Source organism: Microcebus murinus, chromosome 27 (assembly GCF_040939455.1).
Source record: "Microcebus murinus isolate Inina chromosome 27, M.murinus_Inina_mat1.0, whole genome shotgun sequence".
NCBI classification, from domain to species: Eukaryota; Metazoa; Chordata; class Mammalia; order Primates; family Cheirogaleidae; genus Microcebus; species Microcebus murinus.
This window is the reverse complement of record NC_134130.1, coordinates 7,679,623-7,693,174: the sequence shown is the minus strand read 5'-3', so window position 1 is coordinate 7,693,174 and position 13,552 is coordinate 7,679,623. Positions and strand designations below refer to the sequence as shown.

General features: G+C 61.4%; 1 protein-coding gene across 1 annotated transcript in view; it reads right to left on the bottom strand.

Annotated features, from left to right (window-relative positions):
• SBNO2 (strawberry notch homolog 2) overlaps positions 1-13,062 on the bottom strand; it is a 48,208-nt gene extending 35,146 nt beyond the window's left edge. The window contains exon 1 of the mRNA XM_012745741.3: positions 12,952-13,062. The gene's annotated coding sequence lies outside the window, so the exon portion shown is untranslated. The remainder of the gene's footprint in view (positions 1-12,951) is intronic.
• Positions 13,063-13,552: the final 490 nt, after the last annotated feature.

Here is a 13,552-nt window from a genome sequence, read left to right as displayed (position 1 = left end):
CACTCGGTCCCCCACGCCCCTTTCCAACATGGCAAAGTGGAGGCTTGGAGAAGATCCAGCCCACATAACTGGACTCGAACTGCAGTGAGGATGTCTTGGCACCCAACGCACCACCTGCCTGTGCTCTGCCCAGGTCCTGGGCTCTGGTCCCTCGAGGCTCTCAGTGGCAAATGAGAAAACCAAGACCTGGGGAGGTGGCAAAGTGCCTTTGGGCCGGCAGTCACAGCCATAGTGATGTATGCAGAAGCCACCACGTGGTTTCCACAGACCCTCAGGGCCTGGTGGCTGTCCCTCAACCCTGAGCTACCTCATCTGAGTCCGTGCTGTGAGTATGAGGGGCTCCCTGCCCACGAGAATAGGCCTGAGTGTCCCGATGGAGCCGCAGCAGCCCAGGGAGCTGGTCAGGAGACGGATGCAGTGTGCACAGCCACGGTGACTCACCTGTCACTGTGACCACGACCCGCTGCCCTTGCACGTCGCTCAGAACAGGCCAGTCACCCTCCGCTGGGCTCCTGGGTTTTAGCAGCCGCCAGGAGAGAGCAGCCTGGGGATCCCAGGACCAGGCGGGGCGGGAGGCCGGCGGATTTCACAAGGCTCTGCGATGTGGGGCAGAGAGCCCTGGGCCGGGCAGGGCCCCAGCTTGGTTGACAGGGACTGTCTGGTGGGGGAGGGCACTGGGGGCCTTTGGGAGGCCTCAGGATTTGGAGCCAACAGTGGGCTCCAGCCCCAGCTGGGGACTGGCCCAGGGAGGGATGTGGCAAGTGGCTCCCGGGCTCCTAGGCTGAGGTGCCCCGGCTAGGACAGCTCTGTCCCACATAGCGGTGGGCAGGGAGGAGGGCAAGGGCAGCCCCCGCCTACCCGCCAGCCTCACCTCACTCTAAACACTGAGACCCCACTGGACTCACCTCCCTCGGCCCCACCCAGGCCTTTGGGGTCTGCCAAGTGGACTCCCCGTGGGTTTAGCCTTGGAAGGGAGGCTGCCTGGCCGGTGGCAGGCACATGGTTGATGCCCCTGAAGGGTGGTAAGGAGACCCCGGAGGGTGCAGGGGCGGTAGAAGGCAGGGTCCACCAGGACCTCGCTCTGTCCTGGGGCTTCCACGCCTGGACTAGTGGAAACAGTTCTTATGATAATAGGGATTATTGTAATTGACCCTGAGTTCTCCTCCAACCCCCAGGAGCATTTGTCCCTGGAAAGCCCCCTCCTCCTCCGGGGGTGGGCATACCCAAAAGACACAGAGCAAAGGGAAGGGTGTCGGTCCCTAAAAGCTCTGGAACAGCGACATCATCTACTGACTGCACCCGGGCAGAGCCAGGCAGCACCCGCTGCAGTGGGTGGAAGGACATCTTGGCATTACAAAATGGTTTTGACATCTTGCACGCCTGAGTGGGTCTCGGCACGCGCAGGGTCCCGGGTCCACGCTTTAGGAATGGCAACACAGCACCACCCCCTCCACTTCTCTGCTGAGCCTTTTCCACAAGAGCTCAGTCTGCGGTGAGGTTACAAGGAGAGTCCCCAGGGAGCCATCTGTGAATGGCAGAGCCAGCCAGTAGAGCCCGTCACCCACCCAAGCCTCTCCTGCCACGGGGATGGGTGGTGGCAGCCCCACAGGCTCATGAAAGAGTCCTCAGAATGGCAGGGCTGTGCTGGGCTGGGTGACAGCCTATCCACTCCCCCACAACACCCGGCCACAGGAGCACGGTAGGGAGGACGGGTGACAGTCCACGGCTAGGCTTACAGCCTCCGCCCGACTGGCGAGGGGCTTGAGCTGGTCAGAGAAGTTGGTGTCCTGGCCCAGAAACACAGGCACAGCCATGCAACAGCCATACCACTGTTCCTGTGGCCCCTTCAGGCGGCCTCCCCATCCTCCATGGAGACACATGATCAGAGACCACTCCACACCCCAGCTGGGAGCAGAGATCGGGACTCTTTAAATTAAGCTTTTGCTCTTTTTTAATCTAATGGAGGCCGAGCGCGGTGGCTTGGCCTCCGTTAGTCCTAGCACTGGGGGAGGCCAAGGCAGGAGGATCACTTGAGGTGTAGTCCTAGCACCGGGGGAGGCCGAGGCAGGAGGATCACTTGAGGCCAGGAGTTCAAGATCAGCCTGGGCAATATGGCAAGACCCCATCTCTACAAAAAATATTTTTTTAAAAATTAGCACTTTGGCCAGGCGCAGTGGTTCACGCCTGTAATCCTAGCACTCTGGGAGGCCGAGGCAGGTGAATCGCTCAAGGTCAGGAGTTCAAAACCAGCCTGAGCAAGAGTGAGACCCCGTCTCTACTAAAAATAGAAAGAAATTAATTGGCCAACTAAAACCTACATAGAAAAAATTAGCCAGGCATGGTGGCGCATGCCTGTAGTCCCAGCTACTCGGAAGGCTGAGGCAGAAGGATTGCTTGAGCCCAGGAGTTTGAGGTTGCTGTGAGCTAGGCTGATGCCATGGCACTCTAACCCGGGCAACAGAGTGAGACTGTGTCTCAAAAAAAAAAAAAAGCACTTAGAAAAAAAATAAAAACAAAAATTAGCACAATAGTGTGCGTCTGTAGTCCAAGGTATGTGGAAGATCGCTTGAGCCCAGGAGTTGGAGGCTGTAGTGAGCTATGATTGGCTACTGCACTCCAGTCTGGGTGACAGAGTGGGACCCCATCTCTAAAAATCTAAATAAATAAAATAAAAAAATAAATAAAATGAAACAATGGAAGCAGCTGACGCAGATGATTTTTAAAGAAAAACGACAAAAATGCAGAATTATAGTACACTAGGTGGTTCCGCAGGGAAAGGGCGTGATCTCAATGACATAAACACAGAACACTGACATAACCAAACATGCCCAGACACGTGTGCACCGCAAGCAAACAGGAAGAAAGGGAAAGTGGCCCACCCTAACATCAATACTCTGTTGGTGACACTGCTCTGTCATTTTACAAGATGTTCCCACTGGGGTAAATGGGTACATGGAACGTCTTGGTACTGTTTCTTACAACAGCACCTAAATCTACAAGCATCTCAAAAACAAGCAGTTTAATTCACAGTATGAACTCAGGAAGCACGTCAGGCCGACACTGTCGCTGTCCGCCAGGGCCTTGGCTAGCAGTGGTGGATGCCACGCCCCTCAGCCACCTTCACCCTGGACAGGGAGGCCAACCAGGCCAACCAGAGGCATGCAAGCAGTGCCCGGCCAAACCCAGCCAGCACCTACTGACCCTTGATCCTCGTGTGGCCTGTAAACATATCGCCAGGAGAGGCCAAGAGGACCCCCACCCACCCCACACTTGTCCCCAGCACTGGCACCAGGCCTTACTGCCTCCCCTGGCCCAGATGCCCCTGCAAGGACAGGGCACCACGCAGCCCAGGCTTGGTGCCCAGGGAATCTGGGCCCCATACACCAGGAGGCCCAGGGCCAGACCTTCCCAAGCGCCCCTCAGGGCCGGTGCACACTGACCACCTGGCCAGACACCTGCACCCAGAGCCCCAAGAGCACTGCTTGTTTCCTCCCCAGGTCCAGCGGGTCCCCTTGGCCCGAGCTGCCCATCCACACACACAGAGGTGGGGATGTCTCTCCTCTTGGCCCACCTGCCCCGGCCCAGGGAGCATCTTCCTAAATCACCGGCCTGACCCGACGGGGCCGCACTCCCGCTGGGCCGCAGCAGTGCAGGGAAATAGCCCTTGAAGACTGCACCCCAGGGCCCCTCCCCACCCACCTTACAGGGGTGCCAGCCCACCTGCCAAGGCACTCCCCTCCTTCCTGGGTGTGGCCCTCCCTCTCTGTGCTCAGCATTGGGGACAAGTGTGGCGGTGGGCACTGGGTCTCAGCCCCTGCAGGGGGAAGCTGGCCTGGCTTCCCGAGGGTGCCCACTGCCCCTCTCTCAGCCAGGGCTGCACATCACACTCTGTCTTGCTGGGCACCGCCTGGCCCTTCCCCCCACTATACAGATAAAAAAACGGAGGCTCCTTGGGCCAGGAATAGGCCCCATCTCAGATCTCAGGGGCCCCTTTGGCCCAGTCAGTCTTTAGGGGTAAGCCTCTGCAAACTAGAACCCTATGGAGAGGCCACTGTGACCCTCAACCCCAGCCTAGCATTCCCCAGACCTGCTCCAACCCCTCATCTGACACACAGGGAAACTGAGGCCCAGAACCTGAGGCCGGTCTCTCCTGATGCCTGTGTGGGTGCCCCACAGGCCACGGTGCTCAGTGTGGACGTGCTCTGGACTCCGCACGGTGGATGGGGAGGGGCACCAAGGGGCACTCGGGTGGCCCAGCTAACAGCACCCAAAGGCTCCGCCAGGCTGAGGCCGGAAATGGAAAGGTGAAGGAGATGATTTGGAGGGTCCCCGTGGTACAGGAGGGGACACAGGCCCCCAAAATTCATGTCCACCCAGCAACTGTGAGAGTGACCTTATTGGACACAGGGTCTTTGCAGACGTGGTCAGTGACGATGAGGTCACATGAGGTGGCATGGGCCCCAAATCCAATCACTTGTGTTCTTAGTGAGAGACAGAGAAGACAGGACACAGAGGAGCCGGCCGTGTGGAGACGGAGGCAGGGACGAGCGCCACAAGGTGGTGAGCCCCCAGAGCTGGGAGAGGCGGGAGGGTCCCCCCTAGAGCATGGCCCTGCCACACTTGGGGTTTGGACTCTTGGGCTCCAGGACTGGGGAGAAACCTGTTGTTCAGAGCTGCCTGGTGGCATGTGGGGCTGTTACGACAGCAGCCCTGGGACCGACCCAGGAGGAACTGGCTCCAGCACTGACGGCCCTGACCCCAGCCCACCCCATGAGCCTGGTGGGCGGGAGGGTGGAGGATGCAGTGCCCTGGGGTGAGACTGGCACAGAGGGCTGGGAGCCGGATTGCCACAGAGTCCCCAGAGGTGTCTTCATGGCAGCACCTCCAGGCTGCCAACCACAGGCAGAGGCCACCGCTCCCGAGCCAGCCCTCCTGCACACGAAGACACCGTGGGCCCACGCGGAAGTGCGGGAGGCGGGCACAGGGTGTGCGTTTGTTTCTTGAATTTCCAGCTCTGCCTCAACGCCCAGGAGGAAGCACGGCGCCCCCCCTCCAAGATGAAAGGTGGCGCTGCCACCTCTCCAGCTTGCAGGTCCCACAGCCCGGGTGCTGCAGGGAGAGGCATGCTGGGTGGACTCCAGCCTCAACAGGGTCTGAACCCCAGCTCCCCAGGAAGCCCTGCCCCACACCACCGGGCACACTCTGAGGCGGGCCTTGGGAAAGATGGCAAGCGGCCCTCACAGCCCCTTCCTGGGGAGGACTCCAGGGGTTCCAGTACCCTGATTTCCAATGGAATCCCCCTCCCACGCTCGGGGACGGCCGGGGCAGGGAGAACCCCAGTGGGTGACTGAACTGACAGAGCTTCTCCTGCAAAACCTCCCCTCCTGCTCCGACACGAGACCTCTCCCAGCCACGGGACCAGGTGCTGGGACACTCCAGGCAGAGGGACTTGCCCAGTAGAGACCCCGCAGGTCCTCAATGGGGTAGCCAGTGCCCCAGGCCATCAAGACTCAACGCCCTGACGCACAGCAGGGTGTCCAGGGGTCCCAGCAGGCAGGGTCTTGTACCCCCTGGGCTTGCCCTGTCCCCCCACTCTGGACCCGGCCGTGGGAGAGGGGCGCAGACTCAAGCCCCAGACCCTGCTGTTGGGGCTCCTCAGTCAACACAAGGCCTGCGAAGCGGACAGCACATGGAGAGGGCCCTGGTGAGGGGGGACCTTGTAGCCAGTTATCCTGACCCAACCCCAGAGCCAGGAGGACACTGGGGCCAAGAGTGGCAGCCAGGGAGCGTGGGCCCCACAGTCCCTCAGGGATGGGCACTGCCACCCTCAAAGATAGAGCGCAGCCCAGGCCCCAGGGCCAAGCAGGTGCCGGTGTTGTTCGGGGGAAGCCGGCATCTGGGGAACAGGACCCCAGATTCCAGAGCGGTGCAGGGGTGGGGTGGCTCAGTGAAATAAACGTTTATGCCCACAAGGAGACCCTCCAGGCTGGGCTCCGGAGGTGCTGACGTGGGGTCACCCGCAGATGTGTCAGAGAGATCTGCAGGCCGGTGGCCAGCCCGGGAAGCGGTGCTCTGCCACAGCCACATGGGGGGGGCAGCACTCTACATCAGCCCGACACAGTCGGGGCAAGACAGTCAGCGGCCCTCACCCACCCACCCGCCAGCCCCAAGGGCACAGCTTTCAGGGAAACGGCCTCCTCCTCGAGGCCTAGGGGGACGCAGGGGTCCTTGGCCTGGCCACCCCTCCCAGTGTGGTTCAGCCTCACCGGGGACAGTTGCAGGCTTTCTTACAGTGACACATCAGCCCACCCACACCCCCAAGGTGCAGAGGTCCAGCAGCAGCCCTTGCTCACCAATTCTCCCTGGTATCTGACTCCTGAACCCCTGCCCACCCAAACAGGTGCGGCACGGCTTCCTACGGCAGCCGAGCAGCTGCTTCTGCAAAGTGTCTGCTCAAGTCTGGTGCTTATATGTGGTCTTCAAAAGGCTTTTGACGCACTGCGCTTGTGGTTTCCTCTGACCCACAGGTCTTTTTCTGAGCAGATGTGAAGTCAAATCCCACTCACTCCTGACTTCCTGGTCCTCTGAAACTGATATGCTCCTGCTCGTCTGACATCTGTTAGGAGGGTCCCACCAGCACTGCACTTGCTGTTGTCCCTGTTTAACGTCAGGTACCTGCACCCCAGGCCTCTCTACCTGGCCCCATGGAGAGCCCCAAGCGGACGTCAGCTGGTGCCGTCCACAACCAGGTTTCACTGGTCCCAGGTGAGTAGTCCAACCAGTCACCACTGTCCTCAAGCTCTGTCGGTCTAGCCTTGGTGCCAAGAGCATCACAAGGGACCTTCATCTGAGCCCAGAGAATGTCAGGTGTCTCGCAGGAGGAGGAGGAGTCTCACTCCCAGCTCTGGGCTGGGCTTGAGGGCCGGCGACACTGTGACTGACCCAGAGCAAGGTGCTGAAGCCACCCAGCAATGTCCACTCACTCCGCCCTGGCAAACACTCACATGTTAGACCCTTGCCCACCTCTGGGAGGAGGAGAGAGGCCCCGAAATCATAGCCGCAGGAACCCCAGACTCCCCAGCAGAGCCTGGACCTGTTTTCTCTTTCTGCTGTAACGGGTGACCACAGACATGGCAGCTTAAAACAACACATGCACCCTTCTCAAGGCTTTGCAGGTCAGAGGTCCAGGTGCGTGCAGGTTCCTCGGTCGCAGGTCAAACCAGGCCAGAACCCAGGGGTCAGCTGGCCTGGCTCTCATGTGGGTTCTCCAAGCTAGGCTGCCCGGCCAGGAGTACAGCAGCAGGTGCTGGGGGACGCTGTCTCGGGCTCTGGGGGATGCCCCCAAGCATCTGCCTGAGGGTGACCCCCCACCTGTCCTCATCCAGGGTTGGGGAGGGGTCGGGCAGGCACATACCCAGGAGAGGCAGAGCCTCCTGGCACAGGAATGTGGCCCCGGGTTTCCAGATAGTCTGGTTTGTCAAGAGAAGCCTGAGTCTGGGTTCGGGGGTGGCAGCCCCGGCTTTCAGAGTTTGCGATCAGGCAGCCGCACCCAGGCCCCCATCACCCCACAGTTCCTCCAGGTTCCCACCAGCCAGGGACAGAGTCAACGCACTGTTAGGACCCAGGACACCCCCAATGCCATCCTGCAAGCCCCCATCCCCAAAACAGCAGGCTAGAGCCATTCTGGAATCTAAGGGAGCCCTCACGAGTGGCCCAGGAGACACCAACGCACTTCCCCACGCCGGGCCAGTCGAGGGTTGGGCATTCCTACACCCCCATGGCACAGCTTCCCAGCCAACAGCCCCAGACCGGCCAAGACTATGGGAAGCAGCCTGATGGGCACCCCCTCCCCACCCCCACTGGGCTTGGGCCCCTCAGAACCTGCTGCCCCTGCCCCATTACAGACACGGACCAGCCTTTCCTGCGGAGTCCCTGTCCCCACGCAATGCGGCAATTGTGAGCACCCAGTCAGAGCCTGTGAGGCTCAGGGCACCAGGGGTCCAGGCAGTGAGAGCAGCTGCCCCAGGGTGAACTTTTCCTCAGTTTACTCGACGTGCAGAGAAGATGCCTCCTGGCTCCAGGATGGATGGGCACCCGGGGAGGGTAACTGGACACTCCCAGAGCCCTGGGCCCTTGTTTGGGGCAGGGGCTTTCTCCTGCCTGCTGCCACCCGCCGCTGCCCCACCCCAGCCCGTGAGTCAGCTCTATAAAGGTTTACTGCCTGCTGCAGGCCCAGGGTGCTGGCTCCCGCCCTCCCAATGCCCAAACGTCCTACATCTATGTCCTTTGGCCCCGGTGAGGGCAGCAGGCTCCCAGGGAACTTGAGTGACCCGCCTTCCTGAACCTGGTGCATGTCACTTTCGAAATACAGCCGGTCCTGGAATGAAGGCCAAGGCCGTCTCTTTCGGTTTCACTTAGGGACTTGCTCAGCCTGGGACGGAGGCCAGCCCTGAGGCAGGGACCTGGACATGGAGGGTCTGGCACCACATGTGCCCAAGTCCTAGCCCAGCCGCCCCACATGCGTGCTCTGGGAGGGCTGGCACCACAACCTCAGACCCCCAGGCCGGGCCCAACCCCTACAAGGACACAGGGTTCCTCCAGTCTAGGGTCTGAGTCCAGGAGACACAGCATCTGGCTTGGGGGTCCTGGAAGAACATGGCCAGACCTGTAACCATGTCCCCAGTCCCCCAGAGCTCTGTGCAGGCCCCAGAGTGGCAGAGAACAAGTGGCTACAGGGCCTGTAGGGCAGGAGGGCACCCCCAGCTCTCCCCGGGCTGCCCTGAGCAGCAGGACCCGGTGGGGCCTACAGGGGAGCTGACTCGTCACTCCCCTCCCCCGCTGTCACTAGCTGTCAGGCTGGGCCCATGGGGGCTCGGGGGCAGGGGAACCGACAGGAGAGCCAGGGCACGTGACAAACCCCAGGACCCCAGCCCCTACTCCCAGGTGCACACAGCCCAAGGCCTGCCCCCACCCTGCAAGGGGAGCCCAGGCCCAGGCTCCTGCGGAAAACACCCCCTGCGTTCGGGAGCAGCACTTTGGGGCACAACCCCCGCCTGGGTGAGGGGCTCTGGGGGAGGTGGCCTGACCCCTGCCCAGCATTCCCTGACTTGAGCTGGTTGCAGGGCTGCACAGGACCCACTCCCAGGGACGCTGGACTCAGCCTGGGGTCACCCACATGGGTTCTGAGGGGCAAGGACAAGCCATGTTCTCTTTCAAACACTTGTGTTTTCTCTGAGACACCCCCCCCAAAATTCATTCATTCATGAATGAGTGAACAGCTCAGTAGTTTCCAGTCTATTCTGAACAGTGCCACCATCTCGTCTAGTTCTAGAACATTCCATGACCCTAAAAGGAAGCCCCATCCCCATCAGCAGTCACTTGCCACCCTCCCCAGCCCCTGGTGACCACGAATCCAGGTCCCGTCTCTGGGGATCTGCCTGTTCTGGACATTTCATATAAACGGAGTCACACACTGTGTGTCCTTCTGTGTCTGGTGTCTCTCACTGAGCATGTTTGAGGTTCACCCATGCCTTAGCACATCAACGAGGAGTCTAATCTCTCCCTCCCCTGGGGCTCCAACAAGCCCAGTGCGGGCAGGTGGCAGAGCCAGCCCATCTGAAATCCCAGTCTAGAACCCCAGGTCCAAGTCACAGGCAAGGATAGGTGGCCACACCTCCCAGAGAGGGAAGTGAGGTGACCCGTACGGCCAGCAGTCTCCATCAGCAGTGACCCGGAAGATGCCCCTGAGCTTGCAGAAGTCAGATCAACCCCCCGGCAGGGGGAGGGGGCCAGGAGGCAGGTCCAAGGGGCTGGGGGGCCTGCCACACTGCCTGGTGGGCAGGCCAGTGCAGGAACCAGGTCTGGGTGACCTCGCTCTCGGGCTACACCCAGCAGGCGGCCAGCTGCACCCCACCCGCCGGAGTGCCAACTGACCATACAGCCCTGAGCTATGGAAAAACTGACTGGACACGTTCCAAGCCTGCTTGCGGCAAATCACATGCACACATGCACAACACACGATCACACTCGGGTACGCCAGCACACACACAACATGCATGCACTGGCAAGGCTCCCACACACAACACACGCACACGCCAGAGTACACAACCACCACATGCATACACACACACAGAATGCAGAAATACAGCCACATGCACACACAACACATGTGTACACGATGCAACATGACTCTGAGTGGGCTCTCCACCACCCCTGCTCCCCCAGTCCTGGCCAGTCTGGGTTGGTCCCTCCAGGCACTGACAGCTGCATTCCCAGGGCTCTGGGGTGGTGGGGAGAAGGCCCAAGAGGGGCAAGGACCCACAGAACCAGCAGGGACACGCGTGTACACACACATGCACACAGTCCCTGGGACTGTGCTGGCACCATGGGGGCTGCCTCCACACAACACACCCCATCCACCGCCTGTGTGTTTACAGTCTTGGGGGGCAAGGACCCACAGAACCAGCAGGGACACGCGTGTACACACACATGCACACAGTCCCTGGGACTGTGCTGGCACCATGGGGGCTGCCTCCACACAACACACCCCATCCACCGCCTGTGTGTTTACAGTCTTGGATTACATTACACTCCCAACCCGACACAGGAACAAGCTGACCCCACCGCCTGCAGGGGGCCCTCCCGGGAGGGAGGTGGCCTCTGGGGACTGGGCTTGTTCTGCCAACACAGTTGCCTCTTTATTCTGGGCCAAACTCGCTGCGCTGCGTCGGCGTTTCCGTCCGGGCTGTGCCGGAGGGGCATCTGAGACTTTGCTGGAACTGAGGCGGCCGTGCCTGCCCAGCTCACACCCCCAAGGTGGGGGAGGGAACAGCCCCTCGAGGCTCAGGGCACTGACCCACACAGGGTCCAGTGGCTGGAGAGTGCAGGTCGTCTCCCCCACCTGTACACCTCCCATCCAGCCGACTTCAAAGCCAACTGTGAATGAATGAATGAACAAACGAATGCTGCCTCTTCTTGCTCTGCCCAACAGAGACTGCCCCTGGAAATCCAGCCCTTACCTGGGCCCAGGCTGAGCCCCATCTGCACAACCCTTCTCCCCATCGGGGTCTTCCCAGCTCCCAGCAGGTGTGAGCAGACGTCTGCTGGGAGCCTCCCACTTGTCTGAAATCACACCCCTGGGGCAGGCGGGCGCCTGCCTGGTTCTTCCCCTCTCCAGGGAAGAGGGAGCCTGCCAGAGTCTCCCCTGCCTAGGAAGCCCTGGGACCCCACCCACCCAGGTCTCTCACTCTTCCTTTCTCTGCAAGGATTTTAAAGGTGGCCTGGAACAGACAACTCTGGGAAGCCATCACCCCACCTTGGGGGCCTCCCCTGGGAAAATCCAGGGGAGGGCAACTGGGAAGCCGGCAAGCTAGACGGTGCCTGGAAGAAAGGGTGTGGACAGGCGGCTTCCTCCCTGGGCTACCTGCCTGGCCTACCACAAACTCTGCGGTCCCTGCCACTCTCCTCCCAGAGTCCAGTCAGGGAAGCCAGTCCCAGGGAGGGTGCCCATGACAGCACCGCGCCCCTCTCAGTCAGGCAAGCAGGGACTGGCCTGGAATAAAGCTCGATGCCTCTGACCAGCGGGCTGGCTCCCTCTGGGGTCTGCAGCCCTGGGGCGCCCAGAAGCACCACCAGTGAGTGGGTACCCACCGTGCCAGGTGACTTTACCTGAGAGCAGATTACCTCGGTTCCAAGCTAAGGTCAGCCCTACATCAGCCCCCACTTTGCCACTCCATAAAACACCCACTGCCTCCTCAAACTGCCAGCAAACATCAACACAGGCCAGCTCCGCAGCGGGGTAGCATTAACAGGGTGCAACAGATGGCACTAAAGCTGGCCCGTGCGGGCAGTCCACAGGCAGGAAGGCCGTTCCCGAGCAGGCGGGACTAACAGGCATTCCGGGAAGCAGAAGCCAGGGGATGTCCCGGCTACATACTTTGCAGACTTGATTTTATTTTACTTTTCAGAATGTGAATCACTTAATTTAGTGAGACACTTGCTGTCTCTGCCCAACCTAGCATCCCTGGAGGCGCTGGGTGGGCTCTCCACCGCCCTGCTCCCCTAGTCCTGGCCAGTCTGGGTTGGTCCCTCCAGGCCCCGAGAGCCGCATTCCCAGGGCTCTGGGGTGGTGGGGAGAAGGCCCAAGAGGGGCAGGACCCATGGAACCGGCCTCCCCTTCCCCATCCACCCATACAAGCTGCTCCTGGGGCTACCTCTGGTGACACACTACCACCCGACACGCTCTATGCAGCCGTCCCTGGGGTGGGCTACTGCCAGCAAGCCCCCATGCCAAACCCAGGGCCCACACGGGGAAACAGGCGTGTATGCCCCTCCTGGAGGGGCTGGGGTCAGCGGCCCCAGGGCTGTGAGGCCAGGAAAGGGGAGTCCTGGGAGGAGGTCACTGAGGAGGAAGTGGCTCTAACCCCCAGGAGCCTGGTTTCAGGGACCAGGGAGATAGCAGAGATCTGGGGTCACTGGGAGCAAGGATTGGGGTCAGGAGGCGCACAGGGTTGAGGGTCACATGAAGGGAGGAATGGTCAGGACCCCACGAAAAAGCGGGTTCGGGGGTCACCGGGGGCTCCAGGGTCACTGAGAAGTCCGAGATCAGGGGTCACTAGAAAACGAAAGGTCGGGGGTCACCGAGGAAAGCGGGAAGGAAAGGTTGAAAGGGGTCGCCACAGGGGGAGGGGTCAAAGTTCACGGCGGGGGTCATCAGGCTGCGCGGAGTCGAGGTTCGCGGCGGAGGACAGGGGTGGCGGGGGTCGGGGCGGGGGCGGGGTCGCCGCGGGGGACAAGGGTCGCCGTCGCGCTCGCCCCCGCCCCAAGGCCCCCGGAACCTCCAGCCAGGGGCGCGCGGGGACGCGCACGGCCGGGAACGCGACGAGCCAGCGCGGAGCCGGGTGCGGGGTCGCGGCGGGATCGGGGCGGGGGTCGCGGCCAAACTCGCCTCACCTTGGATCCGGATCCGGCCGGGCACGGAGCCCGCGGCGCCTCAGTTTCTCCGCGCTTCTCGGCGGCTGCGGCTCACTTCCGGGTTTCGGGCGCCATCTTGGGGCCCCGCGCACTTCCGGTCATGCCGCGGGGGTGGGCCGCTGGGGGCGTGGCCTCTGCGCGGGGGCGGAGCCGCCGTCCAGGCCTCGGGACTGCGACAGCGCCGGGTTCAAATTCAGCCCTGCTTTGTGCGGTGGGGCCCAGGCACGTGCCTCGCCCTGCTCCGGCCTCAGTTTCCTCCTCCGCGCCATGGGTGAAATCGAACGTCCTGTGCTGTGCACATGCCTGCTGCCCTCCTTCCTCAGGACCCCTGGAGGGGTCCATGCCTTTGCACACACGTGTTTGACCCTGTTGCACATGCACCCCGGACCTTCAAACTGAGACTCCCTCACAGCCACTTAAAAGGGACCAGGCCCACCAGTCATGCCCTCTCCATTAATTAATTCCCCTCTCACCAAAGTTCTCTGGTAGTAGGCCGGGCGTGGTGGCTCACGCCTATAATCCTAGCACTCTGGGAGGCCGAGGCGGGAGGATTGCTCGAGGTCAGGAGTTGGAGACCAGC